We start from the raw sequence: 18,655 nt of genomic DNA, 5'->3' as shown, positions 1-18,655 counted from the left end.
ACCCACACACCCCCACCCACAACCCTTTGCCCTTACGCCTAACATGCAAACTCACTGAGTATCCACCATGGGTAGAGCTTAGATAATGCAGAGATGAGATAAAATAAATGTCAATAAAATAGTGTCCTTTGCGAGACTTCGCTATATTGAAAAAACACTCATTCATAAAAACCCAGTTATTCCATTTACATTCCTTCAACTACATAAAGCTTATAACAACAAACATTACATGAAATTGCCTAATCCCTTATAACAACAAGGAGCTATGGAAATTCAAAGTCCCATATTAAAGTCTATAACCAGCTGTAACTTTTTTAAAAATTCATTCATGGGATGTGGGCTTCGCTGGCTGGGCCTGCATTTATTGCCCAACCCTAGTTGCCCTTGAGAAGGTGGTGGTGAGCTGCCTTCTTGAACCGCTGCAGTCCATGTGGTGTAGGTGCACCCACAGTGCTGTTAGGAAGGGAGTTCCAGGATTTTGACCCAGCGACAGTGAAGGGACGGGGATATATTTCCAAGTCAGGATGGTGAGTGACTTGGAGGGGGACTTCCTGGTGGTGGTGTTCCCATCTATCTGCTGCCCTTGTCCTTCTAGATGGTCGTGGTCGTGGGTTTGGAAGCTGTTGTCAAAGGAGCCTTGGTGAATTCCTGCAGTGAATCTTGTAGATGGTACACACTGCTGCCACTGTGCATCGGTTGTGTAGGGAGTGAATGTTTGTGGATGTGTTGCCAATCAAGCGGGCTGCTTTTTCCTGGATGGTGTAAAGCTTCTTGAGTGTTGTGGGAGCTGCACTTATCCAGGCAAGTGGAGAGAATTCCATCATACTCCTGACTTGTGCCTTGTAGATGGTGGACAGACTCGGGAGAGTCAGGAGGCGAGTTACTCGTCGCACTATTCCTAGCCTCTGACCTGCTCTTGTAGCCACAGTATTTATATGGCTAGTCCAGTTCAGTTTCTGGTCAACGGTAACCCCCAGGATGTTGATAGTGGGGTTCAGTGATGGTAATGCCATCGAACATCATGCGGCAATGATTACATTCTCTCCTGTTGGAAATGGTCATTGCTTGACACTTGTGTGGTGCAAATGTTACTTGCCACTTGTCAGCCCAAGCCTGGATATTGTCCAGGTCTTGCTGCATTTGGACATAGGCTGCCTCAGGAGCTTAGGAGTCGCAATTGGTACCGTCAACCAAACTGTGAAATGGATCCTACTGTGATAATGGATGGCTGTGAAATCAGTCATGCAGCAGTCGTGAAGTCATGGAATTCCTCAGGCTTATACCAGCAGACAGGGTGAAATAGCAAGCACTTTTTAAAAACACTCCAGGCATTTTTTTTCAAAGATTTAAAGGCAGGACATTTAAATGCCTTAACAGCTTAACAGCTCCCCTTGACACTTTTGGCAGTTAATTTGACAGGTCTGTTGACATTTCCAATGAGTTTGACAGTGATGGGTTTATGCACTTTTTATGCACATTCAGGCCTACTTTTATAAACTCCAAAGGGCACCTGACCATCCCCGAAAATGCAACTGACCTTCCGCAAAGGTGTCCCGGGGTCTGATCCAAGGCGATACCTCACCTCTCCAAAGGGGTACCCTGGCAATCCAAAGAAATGGAAAAAGTTCTGAACTGGTCTAATCTGCACACTTCAGGCCTACCAAAATCCGACTAATCCGACTTCACTGGAGGTAGCTGATGATTTGAATGGCCAGCTGCATCCATGAACTCTGCATATGCAAAATACAAACCACCCCCGATCCTGCACCCGTGAAAATGGGAAGTGCCATGAATGGGGGTGGGGCTCACAATTGTTGGGCACCCCTGCCATTTTGTCACAATGGAGAGGTTCTCCATCATGGTGAAAATCTGAGCTACAGAAGTTTTCTGCACTTGGACAAGTGCACACTATGGGTGGAGTCTCATGCCCTTTGAAAAATGTCAAGGTTGGGACGATTTCTGGGTCCTGACCCTACGTAGGTCAGAGGTACACTCCATGGAAGATCTCGTCAATTGACATCCTACTCCATGTTCGCCACCCAATTAAGGGCAGAGGGTGGATTCCCAAGGCAGGAGGTCCAATCAGAGGACCCGAAGCTGTGGACAGCCGACAGCCCCAGTGGGAGAGGTGGGGGGGGGTTGATGCAGACCAGGGGGGCCGTGAGGGTGCCTCAAAATAGAAAAGCCCTCTGAACAGTTTAACAAAATTAAAAATAAAGAATGGCCGCAGCTGTCAAGTCATCATTGTGGGGGGCGAACCACTTGTGGCCATGGCTGTGATCCTCTGGTTCCTGGGGCTTATGATAGAGGGAGACAGAGAACGCTTCAGTGGCCCCAAGACTGCTGCTAGTAGGCCACCTCTAGGCATTGCTGGGCTTCAGCCTTAGTGGGGACCATGTCTGACATTGGGGACATCCCAGCACTAATTGTCCCAATTAGCTACTCTCTGTAGCTGGGTGAGTGGCTAGTGCCCGGTAAGATCACTCGGCTGCAGGAATACTTAGGGAGGCGATCCGATGGGCTATTTTCTCAGTTTGCTCCTGGTCCCACCTCCCAACCCATCTCTGCGGGACTGGAAAGACACTGGCCTCTGTACCTGGAAAACTCAACTTGCATAAATTTCACAGCCATTCAGCTTGGAGACTAATTAGCATGGAATATAAACAAAGGTAAAATCAATGGAATAGACTACAGGCTCCTGAAATCATTAACATAGTGGTATATGTTAATATAATGGACAGAGACGGTGAATTTTCAAAGCCAGGGCATATTTATTTGCATTGACTCAAAATTTTACACCACAACCGCTGTAAGTCAATAACGCTGCATAAAGAGTCATCCCTGATTATTACTAAGCTCTGCTCCTGTTTAAATATCACAGCTCAGGAGGCTAACTACACACTCGGGACAATGAAAATTTATTAAAAATCATGGAACATACATCCAATTGATTATCATGCATGAGGTTGTGAGGCACTTTCCAATCCACAAGGAAGCAATTAATCTCTGGCTACCCATCTGAGAATCTCTGGCTCTACGTAAACTGAAAGTGTCCAATGGGGGAATAAAGCTCATCACAAAATATTCACATACATTACAGGAACAAAAGTTAAGGACAGAAAATTCCTCATAAGATATGCACTTAACAAACAGCTTTTCTGAACATATCTTCGGAGAGGTTATTTTCGGATTATTTATATTTGACGAACTACGTTTCTAATGTATAGTTGTATGTAGTTTTCCCTCCTCTCCTCCTGTCCAGAATTCAGCTTGAAAATCACAATTAAAAGTTATACCAGGGTGATTATTCAGGGAAAATGAGGAAGGTTAAGCAGCTCTGGACAAAGTATGTATTAAGTTTGTTTTGCACAAGAAAACCATAAACTCATTAACAGAGCAGAGAGGAAATTATCACCTCTCTATTGAGTAGGATAAAAACTATTATCACCAAGATATCTTCACTGCTTTCCTCCCTCAGCCTCTGCACCAATCAAGGCATCGTTGGTGATTTCAACCTCCATCTTAACTCATTGTGCTCTCACTCACTGCTCTTTATTTCTCCTTAAATTTCTCACTCCATGGAAACTCCTCAATCCATTTTCATAGCTCCCTTGTTATCTCATGTGGCCTTGCTAGCCCCACTATATCAATCACAGATAAGGCCATTTCTGATCACTTCTTTGTGTCACTCTTCCCCTTCCACATGCCAATCTTACCTCCTTCTGTATCTGCTCCTAGAAGAAATAATCGCCAATTCACTTACAACTTGAGTATTACTGAAAAAAGAGACATGTCGAAGCTTTGTGTCTTGCACTCATCAGAGCACTTCACAAGGGTACCAATATCAGGGGAGAACAACAATTCATACTGCATGGGAAGATAGTGCTGATTGGTTGGCAAGTGGACTCTGATTGGTAGAGGCATTGCCATGGAGAATGCACCACTGATGGTGACTGACAGTTAAGTGCCAACCATTGTTTGAAATTTAAACCGTGCAGCTTGACCCTGATTGGTTAAGGCATTGCACTGAGGAATGAGTCAGCGAATGGCTGTCACTTATTTTGTTTAGCTGAAACAGGTGCAATGTGCGCACATGTACTTTCTGTCCACAAAGAACAGTGCCCTGTGCATAGCTTCCAATACACGCAAATGAGCCACACTGAGAGCCTGACTGACAATCTTAAATTGGTTGTCAGCGTAATTCCTAGCACACTGAGGATTATTTAGCAAATGTTGTCCAATTGTGGAATCACACCTAATGCTGGACACTGTGTTTCGGGTTTTACAAGCACTGGCTGATTAGGTGTAATCTGTACCTTGCCCTTTGCAAACAGCGGAAGGGACATGCTGCTTGATACGATCTGCCAGTCTTTGGGATGTACGGCCTACATACCTAGCATCACACTGGCACTGAAATTCATACACTACATTACTCATTCGCGTGAAAGGCAGAATGTCTTTTTAGCTCGACTGCAGCATCTTGTTGGTGGGGAATGCCACCCGTGTTGCGACTGCACAGTAACATAGTGTGAAACAGCCAGCTTCACCTGTTGCTCAAACTTTTGAGATACCTTGCCCTTCCAGGGTCATCTGAGGTAGACGGGGGCAATTTTCAGGGCGGAAAGTGATGGCCTGTTCATGAGTTTGTGTGATATACAGTACAAAATGATCTGAGCAGGGTAGCCTATTTCAGCATCGAGCTTGCATGGTGAGCAAATAGCTTGAACCCTCTTTACAAGTTTGCTAATAAGACCAATCTTATAATGTGTGGAACTGCAAGAATCCCAACACATATATTGTACAGTGAAGGCAGGCTTGCAGTAGACTGTGGTAGAGAACCCCCCTGGCAGATTTCTCAACTAGTATGCCAAGGAAGGGGGATTCATTTGACTGCTCCATTTCAAAGGTGAATTTGAGTGCAGGCTGGAACCCATTAAGACATGAAAGGAAATTATGAAATGCAACAGCGGATTTAAATATAACGAATGTATTATCCACGTATCTGAAATATGCGAGGAGCAGGAGGTTAGGTGCCATTCCATTGAAGGCATGTTTCTCATGCAAGATGCCTGAGAGAGCTGAACCTAGAGAGGATCCCGCAGCAACCCTATCTACTTAGGCATACATGGTGTCATTAAAACTAAACTCAACTGCATGAGTTGCCAAGTTCATAAGTTCAATGAATACTGATTCACGCAATGGTGTCGGCTTTAGATCACCATCATATAGTGCCTCAGCGCAAATATCTACGGCTTCCTTAAGTGGAACATAGGTGGTTAGGCTAGCAATGTCAAATAAGCACATGGACACTGCATTGCTATTGATATGCCAGTCCTTTATAGCCTTCGCAAATCATTTATAACTGCACTTTCAAAATGCCGATTGCCTAACGTTTGGCCCTTCATTTACCACAACCTTTCCACAGCTATGGATTTGCTCATGCCCCGGTCTCCAATAAAACCATTATCCGCTCTCACTCTGACCATTCCCCAGATACAGCAACTCATCTCCATTCCCTTAAGTCCAATTGGAAATGCAGACATGAAAGGGTATGGTGAACAGTAGGTTATGTGGCTGGATCACATTAAGCATTACCACAGTCTGCTCATTTACCACAGAGCGGCCTGGGTCCTAACATTCATTCTTGTCTTTTTTTTTTAAAGCTACTTTGGGCATCTTAAAGCTGCATTCAAGTTAATCTTAAGCAGTGCCAATTGATAGCAATTATCCAACTGATAGCAATTATGAAAATACATTAGCAAGAGCCTTATATTACCATCATGAAACTCTGCAATTTTAGAACTTAATTGCTGCTTGCATTACTGGAAGTTTTCATTTCCAGCTCTCAAGATAGTGTTAACTCACACCAGCGCTTCAGGTTAAAGTTGATCTTCATTATATCATTGTCTATTATATTAAAAGGAAAAACAAGACGTTAACAGTTAAAAGCAGAATCAAGGGGCTCAGTGGTAGAAATCTATTGAAAGATTTTATAGTCATTTGTCAGGACTGATGATTTTTTTCTGGCATGTGGAAGAGTTTGAAATCTGAGCCTAAACTATGGCTGAACTTAATCAGAGAGAGTCCTGTTATTAAATTATTGACAATTTCAAGGCACAGTGCTGTCCTGCAGAGGGCTATACCTTTCATAGGCACTACCAGAAATAATCCCCAGGAGAGTATTTTCTGATCTGAACACGGTGGCTGAGAAACTTTGGAGCCAAATATGTGCCATTTTGTTACAAAACCCAAGGAGAGCAGATTGCAACACAGACACATCATTTGATGGTTTGATAACTTAACTGCTGGAGGCTCCGAGCATCTTTGCATTATCTCCGCTTTGCGGAGCACTGGAATCTGATTCCAGGCAGCGAATCTGAGATACACTCAAAAGATTGGGGTACATAAGAGAAACATCTGGACTTCAATCTTTCCCGAGCGAGGTGACGCTAACTCTTTCAGCAAGTAATATCACCCCAGTTCTTTACACTGGCTGAGCAAACAAGGGGAAATTGATAAAAACAAAAAGCTAAAAGCTACTGCGGATGCTGGAAATCCAAAACAAAAACAGAATTACCTGGAAAAACTCAGCAGGTCTGGCAGCATCGGTGGAGAAGAAATCAGTTAACGTTTCGAGTCTTCATGACCCTTCGGCAGAACCTGTTCTGCCGAAGGGTCATGAAGACTCGAAACGTTAACTGATTTCTTCTCCACCGATGCTGCCAGACCTGCTGAGTTTTTTCAAGGGGAAATTGATCCTGGCCAATTGTAGTTCTACACACAGCAGAGGGAAGACTGAAGTCTGAGGTCTCAAAAGCTGATAAAGACTTTTTTAAAAATGTGCTACCTGCAATCACAAAACTAGTTTGATTTTGGCAACTGTTGTAAAGATAAGGGTTTAAGATACATGGTCTTCCCAACATGGCAGCTAGCAAACAAAACACGAGCAGAAGGTGAGAATAGTGCTTGGGAGTCTCACTGCCAATGCCTGAATTCAGCACTTCAGTCTGACAAGAGGCTGCAACTAACATTCTCTCAATGGGAGTCATATACAATACAGAACAATTCAGAAATTACAGGCAAATATTGGTAAGACCGCAGGGCAACTGAAAACACATCCAATTCGTTTTGGAATGCATCTGCTTTACAATTGCACAAGTAATTTAATTAGCGTACACAAAGAGCTGGTATGTTATGCTCTAGGGCAGTCTCCCCTCGAATAAAATTAAAGTTTGAATTGATCATTGGATGCTCAGAATGCAAGAAGCAGCTCGGGTTTTGTGGCTGAAGGGATATGATTATATTTTGTTTTATGAATTCCCCAAATCCATTACAAAATCTAAAGCACATTGCTCATTTATTTTGATGAAATTGATTAGATTGGCTTGCCCATTCGGTCACAGGTATGAGGTGGGGGGGGCTCAATAGTTGGTGCTTGAATGTGATGCTTTTAACAAATCAGCCTTGACTAACTATAGTTCACGTTCAATCTCTAACATCACACTAGACTTAATCATAGGACATGTAATATTTCTTTGCTTTTCCCTGTGTTTTTTTGTGTGCATCGTTTCACTTTAATTCTTGTAATCGGATGGGGAAATTTTGAACTTTTGTTGTATAAATTGTTCCCTGAAAATACTTTTGTGGTTGGGAACTTTAGCTTTAACAACAACTCTGGGTTTATCATCACACCAGTTGTCATAGTTTATTTGTACAGCTGAGGCCTGGTGATCAGATTTATAGTCCCATAGTTATTATTTTATATGTGGTATCTTCTTTACAAATCACAAGCTTACTAAAGACTGTTCACTGTCACGTCATCCGCTTATAACATTTTGAAAAATGAGAATATAAAATGAAACCGGCATATTGCACTTTTCTGGTTGCAGACAAATTTTAAAATTATACACGATCGTCAAAATCTTAAAATTGTAGCTTTAAAGGGAATATCACATAATGTAAAAAAAAAATTCTCCAGCCAAGCTAACAGAATACTCTAATCAAAAACAAAATGAACTAAACTCTAAAGGTATCAACCTCAGCTCAGCAGGTGCATTCTTGCTTCAGAAAGTCAAGCCCCGCTCCAAAGACATGAACTCTTAATCTAGGTTGTCACCGAGTAGATTCTGCACTGTCGGGGGTGCTGTCTTTCACATGAGATGTTAAACAGACTCCCTGTGTGCTCCCTCAGGTGGATATAAATGACTCCAAGGCAGTGTTCCAAGGAGAACAGGGATGGTCTCTCAGCTTTTCTTAAGCAGTATCACTGGAAAAAAATTTCACTGGTCAGTTATCGCATTTTTGTTGTGCACAGATTAATTGGTGAGTCAGCCTATATTACAACAGCGAGGATGCTTCAAATGGCGCGGCATTGACTATAAAGCACTTTCGAATGTCCTGAGATCATGATAGTTGCTAAATAACAATCCTTCCTCCTTACTTATAAATTTTATCATCAACCTAAATAATAAACAGATGCGTGAGCAATCAAAAATATCATTCAGCGTTGAAGTGAGTGATGAGTAATTAAAAGGCAATTTGGTTATCTACTGTCAAATTTATTAGCCCATCACAAAGCCTCTGTGTCCAACGCTTCAATGCAAGTCAGCCATTCTGGTTTTATTTCAAGTTTTGCTCCTTTCTTCAAAATGGTTAATATTAATAGATTCACTATTAAAGCACAAGTTTATTGAAAGCAGCTGGAGGCTGATTTCATTTCATGTGGATGTTCCTTTGACCATCAAATTTGGTTTTAGTTCTGGATGGAAGCCTGCTGGGGCCTACTTTTCCATGTGACATACACTGGGCAGGGTGGGCCATGCGCCCAATCCCCCTGCCCGTATTGAGGTCAAGAGCAGGCTAGAGAGATGGGTATGATGGCATCTCATTTAAATTTGAGTGGCGATCTGCCAGTGACAATTGCATTGCTTATACATAGTTCGCCATATGGGAGGGCGTGAAATCCAACGGCTGTTACGGCTTCTTAAAGGCAGCCTGCACCTCTTAAAGGGAAGGTGGATTATTCGTTGGTGGTGTTCAGAAGGAGGCATGAGGCTGATGATGAGAGCAGTCCCCAGACCATACTACAATCAGATGCGTGGGTCACCAGAAGCCCTTTTGAGCAGACCAGCCAAGACCTCAAGCGAGAATTTCACTGCCTGTACAGGTCTGGGGGCTTTGTCTCCCTATTGCTCCCTTAATCATGCACAAAAATTGAATAAGAGAGAGAAAAACAAGTGATTCTGCATCCCACTGATAAAACTGACTCATCAGCCAGTTTTCTAATGCTAGAACTTAAGTAACCCAAGAAACAGGGTGGTCCGTAGAATAAGATTTGGGTTCAACATTCCAAATATCAGCAGGGTTTGTCATGGACGAATGCCCAGGAGAGGTGAGCTACTCCCTCAGAAGAAGGAATTTAAACAAAAATGGAAGCAGCGTCAATCAATTTGAGCACCACTTGCAACTGGTTGTAGGCCAACAACTGCAGAGACAAAGGAGAAGACAGTCTGTTTGTTCTCGAGTAAAGTATAAATGCTGCGAGGTTGGGGAGAGTCTTAAGCAGGAGACAAAGAAGCTCAATTTGAAACTTTAGTAGCTGCTGGGACACTAAGCTGTACCTCTGGAAAAAAAATACGCCACCAGTAGTTTCTCTTTTAAAGCAAGTTTTCTTATTAACAGGAACTTTCCTAGGCCTAGTTTCCCATGGAAAATGGCTGACCAATCTGGTTTTATTCACATAGAATAAGCTGTAAATAACTAAAACACAAAACATCTACACTTTTTTTCCATTTTTAGAAAAATTTAAGAGTGCAAGTTTCACAAAATACATTCCCATGCAGCCAGTGTTATTGCTGTCACTTGTTTCTGCACAGTAAATAATATTTGCAATCTTTAATGCTGTTTTCTTTCTCTCTTTAAAGAAAACTCATCATTTCTCAGAACTTGGCTCCAGGATTACTAGACACACTTGCACAGAGAAACTGCCATTTTCTTCCCCACGTCTTAAGCACAGGAAGTGACATCACGGAGGCGAAAAAGAAATGAATTAACAACTTCCCTTTTTTTTAAAGCATGAATGTCTATAAATTAGTTTAATCTGAGGCAGTGATTTTATTGTGCGAAAGTCCAGCAAAAAAACAAATTGCACTTATCTAACACTTTGGATGTTCTCAAAATGTTCCAGTGAATTTATGCATGACCTCACAAACGACCGTAAGTGGTAAATGGCCATTTAATCTATTTATGGTTGTGAGGGCAACATTTGTGAGGTCACCAGTTGAGCTCTATGCTACAGTACCATGATATTTATTTACATTCATCGCAATGCTCAGTCAGATCCTCATTTAAAATCTCACCCAAAAGGTAGATATTTAGCTTTCCCTCAGGAATGAAGTGCCGACATAAATTGTGTGGTTAAGTTCTGAATTGGGAGTTGAATCCATGGCCTTCCAACTCAGAGATAAGGGGCTCGATTTAATATTCGACTGTCAATAAATTCAAAGGTGGGGTGTGCATTAAATCCAGCAGGTAGCCTGCTCGAGACCTCCAACACCCGTCCCTGCCCCCACTATAATTAGACCTGCGATGGAGGCGTGGCATCAGATAGCCCACATGGCAGTGGGCCAAGTGAAATCCTTAAGTGGACAATTAATGCCCCCACTTAAGGGCCTCATCCTACCATTGTCAGTATTTGATGGGTGGTGGGAGAGGCCCACAACAAGCAGGCCAGCCCAGCAGTTTTTCTCGTGCGGTTTGGCGGCAGGTGTTCCCTCCTCAATGGGCCCACTGTGCCCATTGGAGGCCAACCCCCAAGGTTTTACCCTCCACCCACCATGGTCTCTCAAACCCCAGCCCTTCTCCAGAGCCTGCCAGCTAGTCATCGGCGAGATCCCCCCTCCCCACCATACCTAAATGATCCAGCGCCGCATGCCCAAAGTGCTGGAGAACTGCTGGCCTCTGGTTGGCTGATGGCTCTCTAAAATGGGGCTTCCTGATCCAGATGTCCCACCTCCACCCTATTAACAGCCTATTAAATGGCTGCAGGGAAGCTGGTGTTCTCCTCAGCAGGGTCCTCCTGACTTTTTAGCCAGGAGGGTGGCAATCCAGCGCCCGTACAATTCAACCAAAGAGAGTTACCAACTGAGCCAAGCTGACACTACAGGTTCTTCAAATCAAGGACTTGGTCCAATTTAATATTTATTTAGTATGTACTTTCACCTAAGATATTTATTTGTCTAAATCCTTCCCATCATTTTCATTTGTGACTCCTATATAAAGCAACTGAAAAATAATTTTAATGCATCACTTAGACCAATTTAGCCTTTGTAAGATCTGGAAAATTATAAAAATTGATGTGACTGATCTGTTCATCTCAAAGACATAAACTTGACAGTAAAATCCATCACACAAGCTTAATAGCTTAACTTGACAAACTGTAGGGAGGAAATAGAAACCATATCTTAATTATTCACATTGCAAGTCATTATTCTTTGGACTGTAGGTTTGTCAAATTAATATTTTTGTCAAAAAATTTGCACTTTTGAATATCAAAGGGAAGCAACTGTAGTAAATAATAAGGATTCTGATTTTAAGTTGTTACCTGTGTGTTCCCCATTGGCCAAATAATTGAACAAATATTTGGATGTAATTATATATTTGCTATGTAATACTGATTTGAATCAGTTACCTAAAAGAATTTTTATGAAATTAATCTCTCCAGGGTTTCACAATGGCTTTCCAAAATTATGCCATGCAGAGAGACTGATAATGAGCAGTTGAAGACTTGAGAAGCAGCACATTGACACATAAGTGGTATTTGCCTCACCCTGAACCCCCAGTTGCATTCTTCCCATCACAAACCCTCTTCTCTCTATTTTGTCGAAAGAGAGCTTTTCAGGTGCTACATGCTCGATCAGGGCTCTCATCAGGAAGCCCCACCCCTCAGATTGCCTGCGCTTAGGGATAATTGGTCGGAGCCTCCAAGAACATTGTGCGACCCCTGAGAGACAGCAGGAGAGGCTATACCTTCAGTTACTACACTGGCACAAGAGATGATGGAAGTGGACACGGGACCCTCAACTGCAGTGGTGGGGAGCACACATTCAAATACCTTAATGAAGGTGCCCAGTCACTAAACCTGGAGTGGGCACCCATGAAATTACAGACAAACACTGGAGAATCTATTCAGGTAAAGGGCACTGCCCCAGTACCAGTGCCTTACAGGCAACAGATAGCCCAGCTGCCAGTGATAATAGTGAAAGGAGAAGGACTGAGTCTTCTAGGTGTTGCCTAGCAACAGGAGGCCAGAGAGGCAAGTCCCTCCCACCGACACACACACAGAAGGGAAACAGCAATTTTGATTTGGAAGCTATGGAGTTCAGTTGGGTTTGAAAGTTGCTGCCAGGAGAGACTGGAGCAAAAGGGACAGATAGCCACTCCCAAGCTCAAGAAAAGAGCCCAAAATCCATGGGATTGGAACGGCAGAAAGTCCCAAGCAGACTTTCTAATCAATGAAGGACAGAAATCTGGAAAAGATCCTGTTAAGAGTGAGGGGCAGACAGAAAGGCTCATTACACAGCCTTTTAATCACATTAATCTATTCCCAAGGCCTCAGAACTCTGGAAATTCTCTTTATCTTCTTCAGAATTCCTTTTCTTTTGCAATCTGCAGTCTATTACAATTCAAACCTGGCATCCTCTGATCATTACTCCTAGCCTTTTTGACCCTGGTTATGTAGACACCAAAGACCTTTGAGAATTCAAATTGCAATGGGCATCCTAACACGATGGAGTTTTCATGAGTTTGCTTCCAATGGGTGGGGTCCAATGAAGAGCTGAATGGTTTGCGTACTGTTGTTCAAATATCAAGTACCTTTGAAAATACAGTTTTTACAGAAAGAGTTGGCAGCAGTTGGCAACATTGAAAGCCAAGCTGCCATGGTTCTGAGCTTTAGTTCTCAAGCCGCACAACTGACATGGCGAACCTCACTAGGGGAAAGATGACAAACAGCACAAGCTGAGGTTGTGGCCGGGATTCTCCGGCCCGTTCGTGGCAGGACCCGCCGTGGGAGATTCGGCGGCCCAGCCAAAAGCCCATTGACTTTCGGTGGGACCAGGCGATCCCGAAGGTGGACGGGGCTGGCAAATGCCACCCTGTGTATTGCGTTGCTAGATGATCCAGGACAGCAATATGGTAACAAGGTCCCCAAGCCCTTTGAAATTGTTTCTTGCAGACCGAGGAGGATTAATGAGGACTATGTCATTCAGAAGAAGGTCAAAATTGTCAACTGAAAGTAAAAACCCATCATGAATGTTCTTGCATTTATCTTTTCAGAACAATAATCGGATTCATGCAGCAAATTTATCTGCAGTAACTTGACATTCTTTGGCCAGGCATTTGGGGACATTCCCATACCTGAATGGTGAGGCCAATGACGTCCTCAATTCTGGACTTCAGGCCTCATTTCCATTGAATTAGCTAGCTGCAGACAATAACAGGTAGCTCACCGGTCAAGCACAATCGAGGATCGGGCTGTTACTGCAGTCCTGGTGACTGTCAGATAAGTAAAGAATTTAGGCAACGGGGAAGGGGACTATTTTGTTGGGAGGTTGGGGAGAGCAGTGGAAAGGGGTTACAGAGTGGTGATCGGGGATGGGAATGGTGGATTGGTGGGGTGAGGGACCAATGAGCGGCTAGTTTTGGAGGTTTGGAGGGGGGTAGGGAGTGTTGGCTGAGTGAGGCGAGATAGATGTGGTAGCAGTGGTTGGGGGTATTAAGGAGTGGCGGATGGAAGGAGGGAGTGGTGCACTGAAGCTGAATGATGGGTGGGAGAGAGTATTTGGTGGGGGGGTAGGGAGCGACGCATTGTGGGTGAGAATGCTGTATAGGCAAGGTGGTGTGGATGGGGGAGGAATTATGGATAGCGGAGGAAGTGGTGAATGGGGGAAGAGTGTGGTTAATGGGGGAGGTAGTGAAGCATGGGGGAAGGAGTGATGGATGAGAGAGGGAATGTTGGACGGTGGCGGAGGGGTCAGTGGTATGGGGGGAAAGGTGGCTTCAATGAAAATGATAATGGAGAGAAATGTACAACAGTTCCTCACTCACTATCACGCATTTTACACTATTGCAGAAAATCAAAAATGCCTCCAAATGCTGGACAACCCTGCTCATCTAGAAATGTTGAGGAAAATATACTTTCTCTTTCTCTCATGGATGAAGTGAAATCGGCTATTATTTAGATTGGATCAGATTCTCCGGGGGGTTGTTGCTGGCAGCAACTAGAAGAGGAACAATTCTTAGCAAGATACCTGTACATTTTTAATGGCGACATCTTGTGATTGTCAATAATTTAGTGAACAGAATGGTTACTGACCACAAGCTCATCCATAGTTTCTGCTCGTACTTTATCTTTTACACATCCAAAGGTATTCATAGTTACTGACTCAACATACAGAGATCAAGCACTGTTAACTTTTACCCAGTGTGCTGCAACTAGCTTTTCTGTAGATTATAGTTTGGTTGCTTTGTACTCCAAGATAAAAATGACAACCTCTTTGGCTTACTTTTGTCAGGAGAGTTCTGCTGTCTTAGTGCAGACACTCATAAAGTGGTACCCTGCAGGTCATCAGGAAATGATTTAGATTGCAACGAAATCTGATACACAATGGCCCAGAGTTTGTGGTAGAAGTAATTGTGAGGCTAACAGCACTCACTGTTATTAAACAGTAAATCAGACAGCACCATTTGCCAACTACATACGCACACTTAAATGTGAAAATCAGCAAGTTGCTGTTCAAGTTTCTCTCCTCCTCTGGAAGCATCACTTTTCAAAAGTCTCACCAAGAGAGTTGCCATTCAAAAATTTGGAACTGTATCTAGCCACCTATTTCATTCAGTGTAAGTAAATTTTTAACAGTGTGGTAAATCTTAATTACTGACAAACGACCTCCCTGGCACTGGAAATTACCCTTTACAAGTGTGGGGTCTCATTTTTTCACATTTTCCTTCTGTTCACTCTATTTCTCTTTCTTTATCCCATCTTTCTTTCCCTCATTTCATTTTGATTTCTGTATATGATTTTACATTGAATCAGGTATTCCTAATTGGCATTTCTGGGATGATTCTGCGTTGCTCAGTGGTCAGTATTCATCTGCTTGATAAAGGAGGTATGCAGTTGCTGGCATTATTTACACATGTCCAAGATCCCCTTTAAAGGGTATCACACTGAAATAGTTTTCCAGTCACAGCGAGTTCCAGTCCAAAAGCCTGTAGAAAGTGTGTGGACTAGTGTATGTGTACTGAAAGGCTGGTGGCATTTGTTCATTACTTACCATAAAATCTGGGCCATAGTTTACTGTACGGCAATAAAAATGTGCTGTAAATTGGCATAAATTGATGCCTTAGCTTCTATTATGGAAATATGTTTAGATCATTTCCTTGGTCCCTCATCTAGAATACACCTTTTATGATTACAGGTCTGTTAGGAAATAGAGATAGTTTAAGTAAGTTATATTTGTATTTGTAGGTGTCAGGAATGAGTTTTAACTTTAATGATTTGATTCATATTTCTGTATCTGTGTGTTAAGAAAAGATCAAATTGAGTTTTAGTCTTACTTTAAAAGGTGCCTGCATTTCTAATGGGAGTTTTATGACTGTTGCAGCTAAGTGAAACAAACAAGAGTAGAGAAACTGGATTGTTGCCCAGCAACAGGGGCCCAGAGAGTCAGCTCCCTCCCACAGGCACATATAGAAGAATTAAAAACAGCAGCTTGAAGAAGAGTCATACGGACTCGACACATTAACTCTGTCTTTCCCTCCACAGATGCTGTTAGACCTGCTGAGTTTTTCCAACATTTTCTGTTTTTGTTTCAGATTTCCAGCATTTGCAGTATTTTGCTTTTAGCTTAATTTGGAAGCTGTTTGAGCTCAGTAGGTTTTGAAAATAACTGCAAGGAGAGACTGGAACAAAGGAGATAGATAGCAAGTCCTAAACTAAAGAAAATACCCCAAAATCCAGGGCAGAGCAACAGGAGAAAGTCCCAAGCAGACCTTCCAGTCAAAGGAAGGACAGGAAACTATAAAATGCCCTGTTAAGTGAGGTTAAGAGTCAGGGGCAGAGAGAAAGGCTCCAAGCTTCAGATGTAAGGAGACAAAAGCTGCAGAAAGCACATTTAAAGCGAGAACAGCTTACAAGAGGCCAGAATGTCCAAAGAGACAACTGAAGGTCTGTAACTCTTTGCTATGGGCATGTGAAGCAATGGTACTGTTGACGGCTAAGTTGGTGAGAGAGTGTGGAAGAAAGCTTGAATGCATGTGGTGACCCAGGGGAGAGGAACATCAGAGGGAGAGTTCAAAACCTTGGAGGTGAACCCTTGCAGAAGGCATCTGAGAGAAAGCGTCGGTTTGGGAGAAGATTCCAAAGTGAGTTCTTTGAAAGTGGGGATTGGAAACCCTCATGTAAAAGACAGAGTTCAGTGAGACTGGTTGGCTCACAGTATGACAAGCGTCTGGGGGGAGTTGAAGAGAGATTGATAGCATCTGGTTGAGGTGGCATCTGTCACTTGGTTTCAGAGTGTGCTGTGTCTGACCACAAGGTGCCTATTGGTTTACATGGACTGTGTACTTACTGTGGATATCAGAGTATAAGATAGCTTTTGTAATTTGTGTTATCCTTCCAAATCTGTATATATCTGTAAAGGTGTAGTTGTGAATGAAGGAGTATTGTAATATAGTTCATCTTTTCTTGTTGAATAAATGTTTTACTTTTCTTAAAAGTTCATCAGCTGACTCCTGTGACTGTTCAGCAGCTTACACTCCATCTAAACAGACAAATAAAAGTTAGGATCTATCAAGTTAGGTTGCATCCTGGGCTCAGGCTTATCCAGAGGTAATCTCAGCTGTGACCATAGCAGCTGCCAAAATAATTACCAAAGATGCTTATGTTAGGTCAACCTCTGAATTTGACCTTCCTTCCTAAATACAAAGAAGTTTGCTTCTCAAAATGAAGGGTTCTTGATACTGGGAGGTTTCAGCAAGAAAAGAACACACTTTCACTGTAACAGTTTCACTGAAGTGATCTTGAAGTATGTTTGTTATTTTAGCAGATCCCTCCCTCCCTAGTGTTGCTTCTGGTGAACCAAAAGATATTTATTGAGAATTTTGAATACAGGAGGAAGCCAATTGGCCCTTTGTATCTATGCTAGTTCTCCAAGCTATCCACTTATCAACAAATAGATGAGTCAATGATACTTGCTAGGTGTGATTCTTTTCATATATTACAGATAACATCAGCTACAGAAGAATTAGCAATAACCAACTTAAACTGCACTCGGCCTTCACCCAATAGCCAATATGTATGTTTTAATGCTGACCTTTTATCAAGATTGCATGTCAAATTGACTCTTAACCTGGTTCTTTCTTCTACTGGACCTCTAGGAACTCCTAGAATGTTGCCCTTCATGACACAGGACCCCCGGTTCACTATTGTGGCCTTCAGTGAGTATAAATGATATGGAATAACAAACAGGACTTTATCTAAGCACGCCTTTTAATCCAGTCACGGGGAAGGATGACTATTGATCGACACCAGAGAAAAGTAACTGCAGTGAAAGTAATCAATCCTCCTTCCATTGAATTATGCACAATACTCACCAACACAATAAAAAAACATGAAAACAACAAGATCTGCTGTATAAATAAATGGCATGGGAATATGGATCCTGGCAGTTGCAATCCATAACTTGAGACTAATTGATGCATAATAAGATTACATTCTCATGAAGTCACGAGCCACTGTCACTTTTTCTGGTGTTTGTAGGTTCTTTATACAAAGATGTAATGCAGTGGTTAGAGTTACTAAAGTCAGTTAAATCACTTAGCTGTCATAAACTGCCACAACACATTGCTAACAGCATTCATTTTGTGTAACCCAATCCAGCACACACCATGTATAATGGTTTCTGTTAACCAAGTCAAGTTTGCTTGAAGTAGAAAATGGTGTTTTATTGAAATGTTGCCATCATTCATTGCAGAAAAATAAGTGTTTAATTGCTCCTTGGATTCAGATTAATATAAGCTCCTAGGATTCAGATTAATAGAATGTTCATAGTTGTTCTACATGTATAATTTGCATTTTAACCAAGCAATTGTTTCTTTTTTTGCAAACCTCAAATTTTTGTGCCTTTTTTTTTGTTATTATATGTGCTTCTTTAATGTCGTTGTCTCAGCACCAGCTTTTTTGAAACAGCTACCATGGCCCAGCGGAGATATCAGTGTTGTACAAGGTGTCAGCCATGCTATTTGGTGGTTTGCTCATTGCTACAGTGATTATTTCATCCCAGCAATTTAAGATTGAATGGAACATTTTCCAGCTCTACTCAACGTACGACTGGCAGTCTGGGACGCTGCCAGCTACTATAAAATTAAATGACCAATTTCAATCCTCTTTCAACTATAATCAGCCATAAGCTGATACATTATACAGACTGCCAGCTTGCAGCAGGACATCCATTTTTATATGTTCAGTACAAGAAGGAGTTACATTCTTAGTCCTCTGCAGCACATTCCGGGCATTGCAACATTACTATGGACTGCTTAGTCTCTCTAGTGATGCGATTAAAATTTTGCAAGGAATTTGGGTTCAGGTCAGGTGTAA

This window comes from Cetorhinus maximus, chromosome 2, assembly GCF_964194155.1.
Source record: "Cetorhinus maximus chromosome 2, sCetMax3.hap1.1, whole genome shotgun sequence".
NCBI lineage: Eukaryota > Metazoa > Chordata > Chondrichthyes > Lamniformes > Cetorhinidae > Cetorhinus > Cetorhinus maximus.
This window is presented reverse-complemented; position numbering follows the sequence as displayed.